Source organism: Pseudorasbora parva, chromosome 21, assembly GCF_024679245.1.
Source record: "Pseudorasbora parva isolate DD20220531a chromosome 21, ASM2467924v1, whole genome shotgun sequence".
NCBI classification, from domain to species: Eukaryota; Metazoa; Chordata; class Actinopteri; order Cypriniformes; family Gobionidae; genus Pseudorasbora; species Pseudorasbora parva.
Genome location: NC_090192.1, coordinates 35256211 through 35270200, shown reverse-complemented (window position 1 = coordinate 35270200; position 13990 = coordinate 35256211). Strand labels below are relative to the sequence as shown.

Below are 13990 nucleotides of genomic sequence, written 5' to 3'. Positions count from 1 at the left end.
TTTATCCCGGATCTGGGCCCTGTCCGGATCGGATGGTGGACCTGCCTGGACATGACCAGCTCATCCTGGAGTGTCTGCTGAGCCGTGTCAAATGGTGTCTCCTCCGAATTTACCTCACTGGCACGACATGCTCAAAACCCGTCTTCGGCGCAATAATTCCGATCTTTCATGTATTCATACTCTTGTGTAATCGACGCCCCATCCTAAATAAATCTGTCTCTTCCGTGATACCCTGAAATTTTGAATATTCCAATCTAATATGATTTCTGACCTGTAAGGTTGCCAGAATAATAATCTTACACAGTGTGTTAATAGGCCAGAGGAGAACTGGCACCCCGATAATCCCAAGGTTTATTTTTCTCCATCATGCCCCGATGGAGTTTTGGTTCCTTGCCACTGTCGCCTTTGGCTTGGCTTGCTCAGTTCGGGACACTAAAAATATGATTAAAGTTATTCAACTTATTATACAAATAAAATGTATGAATTAGGTCTTATTTAATTCTATAAACTATAATACTGATCTGCCAACATTGTCGCTATATGATAAATTAAAATAAGCTGATAACATCACTGTTTTCTCCAGTATGACTGTACAGCCAAATCTAATTTTGTCGCAATATAATCCTGTTTGACACTATGAAGCTGCTTTGACACAATCGTGATTGTAAAAGCGCTATATAAATAAAGTTGATTGATTGATATGTATATGACTTGATGAAATCATAGAGCCCCTGCCAATCAGATTATTTGCTAGAAAAAGTGTCTTGGATATGAAAAATTGAACAAGCATGTAAAAACTGAACAAGCAAATAAATAAACAAATAAATGTTGATATTGTTCATGCAAGACGCTACCCTCAACATATATGGCAAACAAACTGTTTTGTAACGGCATGAAGTAGATTATTGATTGAGTGAACTATCCCCTTTTAACTTTCATTACTTTGTTAATTGCCCAATAGGTGCCTACTAACACCTGCTCTCTTTACCTCTATACCAGAGCTGCAGTCAGGTAAAGGATCCGATCGGAAAGCTGGCAGTGGACATTAGTCAGCGCTGACAGATGGGAAACACATGATTTATGTTAGCGACTGGGAGAAGGCAGGAAAGCGGCTACGATGTGACTGAGATTTCAAAGAGTGGGCATTAATCTGCTTCCCGCTGCCGTGTGGGCCATGGAACAAGTTCAAGGTGGAAGGGAAAAAAGAAGGTAGCAGGAAGTAACAGAATGACAGGCAAGATGAAGAGGAAAGAAGGATGGATGGAGACACTCGGAGACGGGACCCAACGAACCTCATGTTTCACAATTATAAACTTTTGAAGTCTTTAAACGAACAGTTCACCCAAAATGAGAACAACAAAAAAAAAAAGTCACAATGACATGAAAGTAAATAAATAAGAATCTGCTTAAGAATAATTTAAAGGAATTCAGGTAAAACTAAGAAAACTCAAACTACAGAAGGCCTTTATCATGTATGCATGAATTACAGATTGCAGTAAAATATGCTCTTTATGTCAGTCCCCTTTTAGTCTCAGCCTCAGACGTCACCCACGGACGGTCTGATGCATATCACACACGAAATGGGAAACACTTCAAGTGTTTTGAAGTCATCATATGATTGGTTAAATCTACAGGATTTCCGGGAGACGTGTCAAGTCAAGTCACCTTTATTTATATAGCACTTTTTACAATGCAGATTGTTTAAAACAGCTTCACGGGCAGATCAGTGATATAGTTGAATATTTTGTGTGCCCAACTAAGCAAGCCAAAAGCCTAAAGCAAAAGAGGCGGCGGTGGCAAGGAACCAAAACACCATCAGGTGACATAATGGAGAAAAAAAAAACCTTGGAAGAAAACAGGCTCAGGTACTAGTTCTCGTCTGTAATGTGTGTGTTGTGTTCTTTAAGTCCTGGGACACACTAGACGATTTCCACATCTTAACTGATTTTAAAACTATTGGAGGCCACAGACGTTTCACCCGATTTTTAAGAATTATAATCCTCTTACTTGCATGTAGGGCTGAACGATATTCTGTTTTAACATCGACATCGCAATGTGCGCGTGAGCGATAGTCACATCCCCGGCACATGCAATGTGAAGGGTAGTAGCCCATGGTGTATTAAGAGAATGGTAGCACACAGCTAACACACAGTAAACATGAGTTTGTTGCTGGAGTGACATGTACGTTCAAACCTCGAATCAGCCACGCCCTTTCGGTCGCAAAATGAGCTCAAAATCGGGGTTAAAATCTTCAAGTGTGTGGCCAGCTAAACAGTCCACATGAGCCCCTTTCACACTGCGATTCCGGCAAATACACCGATAATGCGACCCGGCATTTGTTCCCGGGCCGCTAGATTTGGTCCATTCACACTGCCAGCGAAATACCGTAATATGTGCGCTTTCACACACAATGCTTAACGGTCCCGGGTCGTGTTGACACGTGACATCCTGATGTGACGTATAATGGCGAGCGATCTCAGCTTCAGCGCGGACAGTAAGGAGCTCCGTGGTCTCGACTTGTGTCCAGTTTGCACACATTTCTGCTTGTTTAATTTTAGTTTCTTTTGTAAACGAACACTCTCTGCGTTTAAAACACCGACTAGCTCTTCTGGCACTGCAGGGTTGTATTATTGAAAAAACAAGCTCTAGGAGACGCACGATAACTACATACACGTTGCGGCATTAGTTTCGGCTTATGTTCACACAACGCTCGTCCCGGGTCGAATACCGCAACATTACTAGGTCCCCGACCCGGGTCGAATTCGGTAATCAATCCCGGGACGTGGTTGCTTTCACACAGAAGGCGACCCGGCAATGTTCCGGGAATATTGCGGGTCCGACGTGCAGTGTGAAAGGGGCTATGGAAACAAACCTGCCATGAAGCCAAACCCCCGCATGGGGGTGTTCACAACCGTGACAATGATCACTTACCAGGATCAACTAAACTCTGGATGTGAACTTAGTATATGCAGTTCACGCAGCTCTGTTATTGTAGGGACATTGACTTTACATGTTCACGCACCTAAACAATTGGTTGGTTTTTATGTCAGTCAGATGTGGTCTTTGGCCAATGAAAGATGCTACAGAGCCCATACCTTCTGCTGTCAGTCTGAAGACCTGCCTATGTGGGAGGTTTCTGCCCTTTTTTTCCCTCAATCTCTTTGTGATTATTTTATGCAGCATAGATTGATGACATTTAATGGGTTTGTTTGTTGTTTTTATGTTGATTTTTCTGGTTTGTATTATGAGTTGTTGTCTACTTTGGACTCTATGAAAACCATATTTCAAATAATAATCAATAATGTATACTATAATGTATTGTTCATTTACATTTAGGGATTTGCCAAATGTTTTTATCCAAATTGCATTCATTCAACGTACACATCGTATAATTGTATGCATTTTCTGGGAATCGAACCCATGACCTTGACGTTCCTCGCACTAAGCTCATATTTTATGCAAGTTGGTTTATTTATTCATTCAGTTTATTTTTTTTAGTGTAAATAAGGAAAGGAGCACATCATAAGACTTCAGAGGGAACTCTCTTTACGAGCAGTAATTTCCTTTAATTGACTGGTTTGCTTAATCGCCACAGTTTCCCTCATGATGAAAGCCAGGTGAGGCCTTTGATGTGTTTTTCCCCCACTTTCATGGCCTGACGAGCTCATTAGAATCACAGATGTCACTCTGAGATGTGTTAAGGAGTCGCGGGAACCTTTTCCACCTCTTTCTTTTCTATCTTCTCCTATCTTTCTATTAGTCCTGCTCGCCTTTCTTGAAGACATTTCTATTAATAAGCCATCATTTTCATTAGATCGGCTGAAGTTATAAGCTTATGAAGTCAGCATAATCAAATTGCGATAGTCTTTTCTTCTCTGTTGTTACGTATATGTGTTGTTTGCTATTGGTCGATGTCACTTGAGTGACAGGTTGCCCCGCCCTCATGCCAATAAACACGTCTTTAGAGAAGAGAGGTCACTCGAGACATTATTTTGATGAAAATTTATGAGGCCACACCATTTTTACATCTAAATAAATAAAGATGTCCATTTAATCATTTATATTAAATACTGAAATATTCCATAAAACAATAATTTACCATTTTAAAAAGCAAACCGTACATTATAAAAGTAATTGTTTGTAATACTCAGAAACATACTGCAGAACTAAGCTAAGAAAATGGCAACGCAAAGGTCATGGATTCGATATATATTCACATTATGAAAAAAAGATGACATGAATGCACAGAAAGTCACATTGAATAAATATGAACTGATAATATAGCTAAGCCATATAAATACATGTAAATGACATTTGAAATGACAGAATTATGAAAAAAGCTTTAGATATAGATCTTAGCACTTGCATTATTTATTTCTTGTCCGCTTGTGCTTTGATTTACAACCTTAGAAGGCATTTTAAATCACGAGTAACTGAGCAGAGCAAACCTCTGAATGTCGCTCTGGCCAGGTGTCAAAAACATAAACTCAGTTCAGCATCAAAAGGACATGGGGAAAAAAATAACCTTTACACATCTGCTGTTGTCTGAACAAATCAAGACATTACTGCTCTGACAAATACTAACAAGAAACGAAAAGCAAAACCTTTCTCTTTTTTATAATAAACTAAAAAGCCAAGAGAAGAAATTGCTTAAAGGAACTGTATGTAAGAAATGTATTTCAATGAATCATAAAATGGCCCTGATATGTCACTAGACATTAAGAAATCATGTTAATGTCAAATATCACTGACAACAGTAGTCCGGCCAAGATATTGTCATCTAAAAGTTGTTGTTGCCGCCCTCAACTGATGTTGATGATGACATCTTGTGTTCTGGCCTGAAGCTCCGCCCTCCACTTATCAACCAATCATGAAGTCAGTAGTGTTTGGGCATCCGGGTTGCCAGCTCTGCTTTAGTTACCACAGCTGCAGATCTACAAACGTTCCTGTCTGGATCCTGCAGCCAATCTGGCAACCTCGAGTCGGGGGGAGGGACTTTCTACAGTCATTTGAAAGTGACTGCATTACCAGTTTTGGTCACAATCTTACATACACTTCCTTTAACAGACAGCAATGTTTGTAGTTATATTTATCACAATTAATAATTATTTTTCCAAGTCATATATTTCAATAGCACTGTGTAACTTTTTTAGTTTATTCTTAGCTAAAAGCAGGGGCGCAGATAGGAATTTTTAACTGGGGGGGGACCAAGCTGTCAGCAAATGATTTAAACTCAATTTGTTATTTGCCGTAATTTGGGCTTTAACTAGTGCTCAAGTAGTTACTTTGCGTAATTTGGGCTAATGATTGGGCTGTTATTTGACTAGTATGCCAATCACCCTAACATAAGAATAACTAAAAATTTGAAATTTAAGTGTTAATTTTAAATTTCATAATTTTTTAAGTTTGTTGCAATTTACAGATTATAAATATCTTTCAAATGATGTAGGACATATAAATAATTTTTTTCATCCTAGCCCATAATTTAAGAAACTATCCTCCGTTGCTCCATACAATAAAAAAACAACAACCATGATTTCCTGCTATAAGAGGATGTCAAAAGTGTATGTAAGCCTTTATTTGTTGTTTGCATAAACCTTGCACCACACAAATTTACTTATTATAATTATTTTTATAGTGGCTTACACAACAATAAACTCAATATACAGTACAATGGGTTAAATGATAAGATAAAACATTATTTCCTGACGACGATACATTTTTTGATTTATCCCATTCTTTTTGTGTTCGTTGTGTTTTTTGTCTCTTCATTGTCTTTATGTGGCATGTATACAGCAGGGCTCGACATTAAGCCTGTTCAGGTGCTTGTCCTTTGGACAAGTAAATCTGTCGTTCACTTGTCCAAGTAAAAAAAATTGCTTGTCCGGAATTTTTATTAATTATTTATTTTAAATATAATTTATTCTGAAGCAATATTCTCACCAGTGTTCAGTCAGCTTTGACATATTTAAATCTGCATATTTGTGATATTTTTACCTTTTATAAAGGCATTTTTTTCCTCTAGTCTTATTAAATATAGTGCTTCAGCTTTCCTTTTATTTACTTAAATTTGATCAATAAATTAAATTAGAATAAGACCCTATAGGGCTGTTTGTTACTAATCAAATTAAATAATTTACACTGAAAAATTACAACTGCATTAAATAAATGTTTTGAAATTGTTTTAAATATTTTTTATACAAATAAGAATTTTGGAGAGAATGTTTAAACATGAAACTTAACCGCCAGTAGGTGGGGGTATGTGACCGTCCTAGTAAACGAGTCATTGAGTCGATTCGTTGAAACGGCTGATTCACTCAAGAATGAGGCAGTCGTTTACGAACAGGTCACTGAATCTTTGATTCAACCGATTCATTCAAAAAGCTGACTCATTCATTAACACGCTGTTGCTGCGAGATGCGTTTTAGTTCTGCTGTGATCTTTGGAACTTTTTCACTGCTGAAATGGAGCAAAAACAGTCTATATTGCATCTAAAATGTAAGTGACTAATGTTAATTCATTGTTTATGGATCTGTCATGTGAAATCAGTGTCATTTTCAGTCATGATGTTATTCAGGAAAACGGCACTCTTGGTGGTGTGACGTTGGGACTGTATCATGCTATAAATATAAAAAATATATAAAAACTCCACATTTCAAAATTGTCACCGCAGTATGTTAATAACGGAGTTTCTCTGCAAGCACACAGAGAGAGAGAGAGAGAGAGAGAGAGAGAGAAGGAGAGAGAAGAGAGAGAGAGAGAGAGAGAGAGAGAGAGAGAGAGAGAGAGAGAGAGAGAGAGAGGAGAGAGAGAGAGAGAGAGAGAGAGAGAGAGAGAGAGAAGAGAGAGAGAGAGAGAGAGAGAGAGAGAGAGAGAGAGAGAGAGAGGAGAGAGAGAGAGAGGAGAGAGAGAGAGAGAGAGAGAGAGTAAACGTCGGTGGCATCGGTGTGTTTATTGACAACAGAACAGCGTGTAGTGAGAACGTGGGTACAAAGTAATAGTGACCGGTGTAGATTATTATTGTGTCACCCTGCGTCTGCCTCGTTCGCAGCGATAGTGAGGGCGGGGGATGGATTGGGTCACTATAAATCTGGGGGGACATGTCCCCCCCGTCCCCAGTGCCATCTGCGCGCCTGGCTAAAAGCACTTAGTTCTTTCAAAAATTTATGTGCTCATTAATGTATATTTACTTCTTTCAAGTAATAAAGTATTCTCGTAAGTTTATAATATACCATTGAAAATACATACGGGTGAGGAATTCGGATGGCGGTCATCATGTTGCCCCTCCATCTTGAAAGTACATTAGCCAAAGAGGGACATACCCATAAATTCAAGCTTCACCATTCGCGTTTTAACACTCAATGGCCATGTCAAATGTGAAGAGGGGGATTGCCATGTTAATTTTGGACTAAATCAGCCACCGTAGGAGTTAAAACGAAAACAGAATTGAGAGGAACAGAAACTAATATTCGCTGGATGGTCATATACCTTTTCACCGCTAGATAGGGGAAAATATCACACAGTGTAGCTTTAATATGGTTTTCAGTATTGTTCTGTATTTAGTAGTTTACTATTATTCTGCAATAATAATTCAAGTGTGGGTATCTGCAAGTCGGAGTAATGGGCATGCCAATATTTAAGCCAAGGGCGTGTCGAAGTGTAGTGAGTTGGCAAAAGGTCTTTTCAATAGAGTGGTGCAGGTATGACATAACTCTGTAGGCTAAAATGCACTTTAGCACTTCCGGTTCTATTGTTGAGAAGTCAATGGGATTTTTGAATGGGTTTTGTTTAAATGGCTGAAATAAGGGTTGTGATGAACACAAGCTCAAGACATTTTCATGGTTTATTCTCCGACTTAAAATACATAAGTATTATCCCACTCATGATTTTTAAAAGCTGTTACGTGTCTTGAAAAAGGTTGCTAGGTTAGGTTAAGAAGCTGTCGGGGAGATTAACCATTATCATGCTGAACAAACGCAAGCGTCGTGGGAAAATGTTTTTAGATGAAAACTAAAAGAGCTGTCGGAAGCTTAGTGATGCCGTGTTGTAGTTCGTTTGTAGCCTACCTTTAGCATTTTACTTCTGGTGACTGCATTTAGGCTTCACAATTCATCAAAGTTGTGTTCATGATTGACAAAACATGTAAAGTACTTTTATTGATCACTGAGCTTCTTTTTTTAAAATATATATTCAGAAGCCTATGGGAAAATCCTATTGGGTATAAAATATGATTTTATCGGGGGAAGCAGTGTGATGCTGACTGATGATTGGCCTACAAAGTGACGTCATACCTGCACCACTCTAACGGTTGTGAAAGCTGCCTTTAGGGTGTGTGGTAGGGTTAGAGGTTAGGTTCTGTTATATCGTGTACCTATGCTCATTACAAGAAATATAATACATTAGAATATAGATGATCAGAATCAAACACGGCTCATGCGATCAGAAATTATTGGAATAAATTAAATTTTACAGACATGCACCATACACAATCTGCATTAAGACTGAACCACACAATCCTGAAATTTAGTTGTGCATCACAAAGGTTTCAGAGGGAGTGTTACCTTGTCACTTCCCTTTAATTCACTTCACCCCTCTCTGCCAAAATGTCAGGAAACACCTAAGTGAGATGTTAAAAATTGCGGTTTGTTATGCAGGCAAACCTTGAGGCCAGTATTGACATGTCGTTGGTTGACATTGATGGATGTAGGTGCGTTGGGACTGACAAGCAGGTCTAAATTACATTACATTAGCTTGCTTCCCTCCAGCCTCTCAAGGCTAACACTGCCTATCATGGCAATGCGGTGGGCAACCTGGGACAGAGAGCGTGGGGGAGCAACAACGACTGTTTCAACCAATTATAGCGCAAGAATGGCAAAGCAGAACTGCTGGATTATGGTAATAATGGACACAGAAATGCTGGCATTTGTGCTTGTGAAGGTGTGATGACCATGAAGAACCACAGCCTGTGCTCTAGATTAGCATAATTCATGCACCTACAGCCAAGCACATGATGCTCATGCAAGAAGTGGCAATCGAGACCACTATAGCACAGTCAATCATATAACCTATGTAAAGCACCTTCAAAAAGTGAATTAAGCACTAGTAAAACAAATACTATAATATGATGAAATATTAGAGATTCTAAAATGCTTTATTTAATTAGAATACATCTTATTTCAAATGGTCAATAAAGGGTTATTTTACCCCAAAATTATGTCATCATTTAACTCACTCATGTCATTCCAAACCCGTAAGACTTTCGCTCATCTTTGGGACACAAATTAAGATATTTGAATGAAATTTGAGAGCTTTCATCATATTGTGATCGTGTCTGAAAAAAAATTCTGACTAAACCACTCAATTCATAAGCATTTTATGATCTTTTTATAAGTTTTTTGAACTGTCAAAATGCTAGTTGTGTAGCTGTCAATGGAGAGACAGAAAGCTTGCAGAATTCTTTAAAGGTGTCATGAACTGGCTTTTTAATTTTTTTTTATACTGTTGTCTGAGGTCAACTAATTATGTTTGTGTGGTTTTTACATTTAAAAACATCATAGCTAATAAGTAATAGGCCATTTTCTACACTGGTTTTGAGGCTCTCTTCTGAACGCTGGGTTTTGATGGGCACTGGAGACTTGGAAGTAAACACCCACGGCTAAGATTGGATAGTGCTGCAACGGCGCGTCGACGTCATCGATGACGTGGACTACGGAAATACGTTGACGTTCGTGAAATGCGTCGTTGCGTCGTGTCACACATTCATCTCGCGTAATGTTGGCTTCTGCTCCTGGGAATGGAGAAAGTTCTCCATTCTATATCACAAAAACCTAGACCACGAATATCAAAAGTATGGAGATACTTTAAACAGAGGCCAAACAGTGTTTCCCACACATAGACTAATTTGTGGCGGACCGCCACATAATCAATAACGGCCGCCACATATTGATTCGTCCTTCATTCATTTTTACGCTATTTAAAAGACGCACGCATATTCGTTTAGCTGCATTTCCTTAAGTTCTCTCTCTGCCCTCTGCCCTCTTACTCACTCACTCACACACACACACACACACATGCGTTGCATTCGACCGAAAAACAAGTTTTATTGCATTTTGGCGCATTTAGTGTGACATAGCTTTTAAAACCAGAGCAGTTGAATAACATAGTTGCGACACGCCTTCATCAAGCGGCAGCGCGCGGTCGCGGCAGCGAGCGGTCGCGGCAGCGCGCGGTCACTGCGCTCGTTATAATTCTAAACAAACCAGCGCGGTGTCAATCAATTACAGACCAGTGTTTCCCAACCGGGATCCCGAGCAAAAGGTGCCGGGACGCACACCGCGGTTCATCTCACATCTGATGACGCATCTTTAATATGGGTTGTAACTTAAATAATGCTGTATGTATGTTTCTGTCGATGGATACACGTGGTGACTCCTCAGATATACACTACAACAACTGAAACGTGAACCTAAAACCGTGATACAAAGCAAACTGTGAACAGTCTGTACTGTTACACCTCTAGCGTAACTTATGTGAGGGGTTGCCACAGAATTTTGAAAAATTTCAAAGGGTAAAAAAATAAATCGTTAGATTAGTCGACTAATAAAAAATAAATCGTTAGATTAGTCGACAGAAAAAATAATCGTTAGTTGCAGCTCTAATAAGATTTGCATAATGAGTTTAAGATTACCTGTCAGTTCACATGAGAGAGGAGAGATCGAGGGAGAAGTGGCAACCAGAATGATTCTCTCGACCACAAGGCTCGTAAACGTCTTTATCAAACAAACTCAATTATTTTTAAATGCAAAAGTAGTCCAAGGCACTCGATGGGTATATTGAGAAAGTTAAAAAGCCTTTATTTTTTCATGGCTTAAACATTTAAAAAATTGGTGACAGAGACACCTACGCGTTGCGGCTTTACATGCCTTCGTCAGGGTGTGTATAACAAACAACATCTCAAGCTCATTTCTAACCAGCCATTAATTGATCTAATTACAGACACCTGGTCATTCAGTGTGCGTGTGTGCGAGAGAGAAAGAGAGAGAGAGAGAGAGAGAGAGAGAGAGAGAGAGAAAGAGAGAGAGAGCGAGACAGAGCGAGAGAGAGAGAGACTGAGAGAGACAGAAGAGAAAGAAAAAAATAATAATTAAAAAAAATAAATAAAAAATAATAATAATAAAAATTAAAAAAAATAAAAAAAAATATATATATATATATATATAAATAAATAAAAAAATAAAAAAAAAAAATAAAAAAAAAAATAATAAAAAAATAATAATAAATAAATAAAAAAAAAAAAAAAAAAAATTATATTATACATACATACATATAAACATACATACACATACGCAAACACATACATATCAAATGAGAAGAAAAAAAAAAAAAAAAAAAAAACAATATTGTATATATTCCACAATAACATTAAGTAAAACAGCAATACATAAATATAAATCAAGTAATTCATATAATTAAGTTCAATGCAATTCAAATACGTTCAATAATATTACTAGAAGTAACTAAATTATATTACAAAAATGGTACAAAACTCAATTATTTATTTCTCATCGACCCGCGATTGATTGGACTATTATTTTTAACGATTTAAGCGCAAACCGCGCGCACACACACACACACACACACGTTCGGCACGCGCCGCCATTCAGATGTCAACGAGACAGAGAATAGCAGAACAAGAACAGAATATAATAAGATTCATCGGCTAAATAAGTCCACCGTGCTAAATATATGCTCTGTTAGACACGTACATACATGTATAAGCAAAATGATCTATAACAATGCAATTCTAAAACATACAAAAACACGTTTTACTCACATACGTGTGTTGCACCATTCCTGTCGGATCCAAATCCAGCAGACCGGAGATTTGTTTACAAATGATCCTGCAGTGAAATGAAGTGAACACCACTGTCTTCCCCACGTGAGCTGGAACTTCAGTAAAAATAAATGAAGTATCACACATTCCTAATATTATGATCTGAAGGAAGTTTATGCAGCGACTGTGTTCTTCCACAATATCTTGCTTGCTATCTTCCGCATGTTTACTGTTGCTGGCTTGTGATCGACCGAACAGATGAGTCGGCTACTAAATTACACGTTCTGTAGAGGTGTGTTTCGCCGCGCAATGACGCAAGTATGAAGCACAGGACTGTTTGCTGAGCCTGGTGTGTATAAAAGCTTTTCTTTGACTAACAAGGAAGTTTTCAGCTCTGAAACTTAGATGATATTTTTATATTACCATGACCTAGCTTATATCAAAAGCTCAAAGGAAAGTTGATTTCTCAATTCATGACCCCTTTAAAAATATCTTCATTTGTGTTCTGAAGATAAACGAAAGACTTGTGGTTACTTTGGAATGGCATGAAGGTGAGTAAATTATGTCAGAATTTGTCATTTTTGGTGAAGTAAATATCCGTTTAATGGAGAAAGAAGCACTTTGCCGCAAGATGGAGTAGCTTAAGTCAGCAGGGGCTAATGCTGCCTTCACACGCTCTCTGAATTGTTGTTATTACGAGTTTCCTAGGTAAAAATGGCACATGAATGGCCTCACATTTTTAAACCTGAATTCAATGAGTTTGTGATTGCGACTTCAGTAGTCGGAATTATCAAATATCCCATAGCACATGAAGGCAGCATAACAGTACCATGTAAAAGTCGGCATGAAACAGAAGTTGTGATAGTCTTTTCTTCTCTGTAGTTACATATCTGATTGAAATGGCTTCTTGAACTAGAAGAAAATGCAGACAGGACTTGATTTTGACCATTAGAAATTGATTTGATGTTATTGGTTATTGTTTGCTGCTATTGGTAAATCTTGCGTGAGTGACATGTTGTCCAGCCCTTGCGCCAGTAAACACGTCATAAGAGAAGAGATTTTCTATCATACAATCAATATTCTCTCAGTAACCGTTGAATAATCTACAGAGCCTGTATTTTGTTTCATCCACTATAATGATGGTCATAAGAAAAAACAAAAAAAACAAAAAAATTGAATAAAAACCACAAAAGAAAGAGTGAGATAGATGAGAGACAGATGCCAGTTTATGAGACCCACATCAATAGATGATAAGGCAATAGTCGAACCAATCAACACCTGTTACATAAAAACAAATTAACTACAAAACGTTCAGTCTTTATCTAACTATGGTTCCTTTAAATAAAACTGATAATTTTGTAACGTGCAAAGGTGCATATTAATACATTTATAGCTACGCCACAGTGCCAAACGCTGCCTTACAGCCAAAATAATGTGTCTTGACTGTTCCTTTCTGTTTATTAGCGCACCTGACTTTCAAAAACAAATGAGACACACTGCAAATATCACAATCCATCCAATCACTCCACACGCCTTATTGTAAACAATTAGCTTGCACAATATGGCACCTATCACAAAACATAAGCGCTTTGAACACTGGTTCGTTGGTTTTGTGTGTGTGTGTGTGTGTGTGTGTGTGTGTGTGTGTGTGTGTGTTTTTACGATATTTAGCTACTAAATCCGAAGTCTCACAGACCCACAGTCTAATGACATTTTGCAAAAACAGACAAGATCTGAAGTGTTTGGGGATTTCATGAAACTTCAACTGAAATCCAAGCTTTAGTTTTCTAATGATGCCATAAGGAAAATAATATAACTAACCTGTCGTACAATGAGTCATACTTGGGATGAACGATGAAATCATTTTCTTCGTATTGTAAATCCAAGGAGGAAGGCCTGTTTGAGCTGTTTGGTCGATCGGTTAGCATGGTTAGTTGTTTAAGCTGACTTGCCCCTGCTGGTAGATGCCGTAAGTGCATCCAGAATTATCAAACTTTCTTCATAATATTATTATACTTACATACATACATATAGTATACATACATATGTATCTTTTTATTTAGCTATTTGTTTACTTATTCCCCATTTTATTAACTGTGCAATGCATTGTAGAGAAAGAACAGGACATGTAGAAAGGGAAATGATTAGGCCTTCTTT

At 38.0% G+C, this 13990-nt stretch overlaps 1 protein-coding gene across 2 annotated transcripts in view; it reads right to left on the bottom strand.

The window, feature by feature from the left end:
* Positions 1 to 13990, bottom strand: part of LOC137056245 (cadherin-18) — a 331361-nt gene that overhangs the window by 244797 nt on the left and 72574 nt on the right. Inside the window, exon 1 of one of the 2 annotated variants that reach the window (XM_067430265.1) lies at positions 13655 to 13787. The exons of the other annotated variant lie outside the window; for it this stretch is intronic. The gene's annotated coding sequence lies outside the window, so the exon portion shown is untranslated. Of the gene's footprint in view, positions 1 to 13654; positions 13788 to 13990 lie in introns of those variants that run through there. 2 annotated transcript variants of the gene reach the window in all.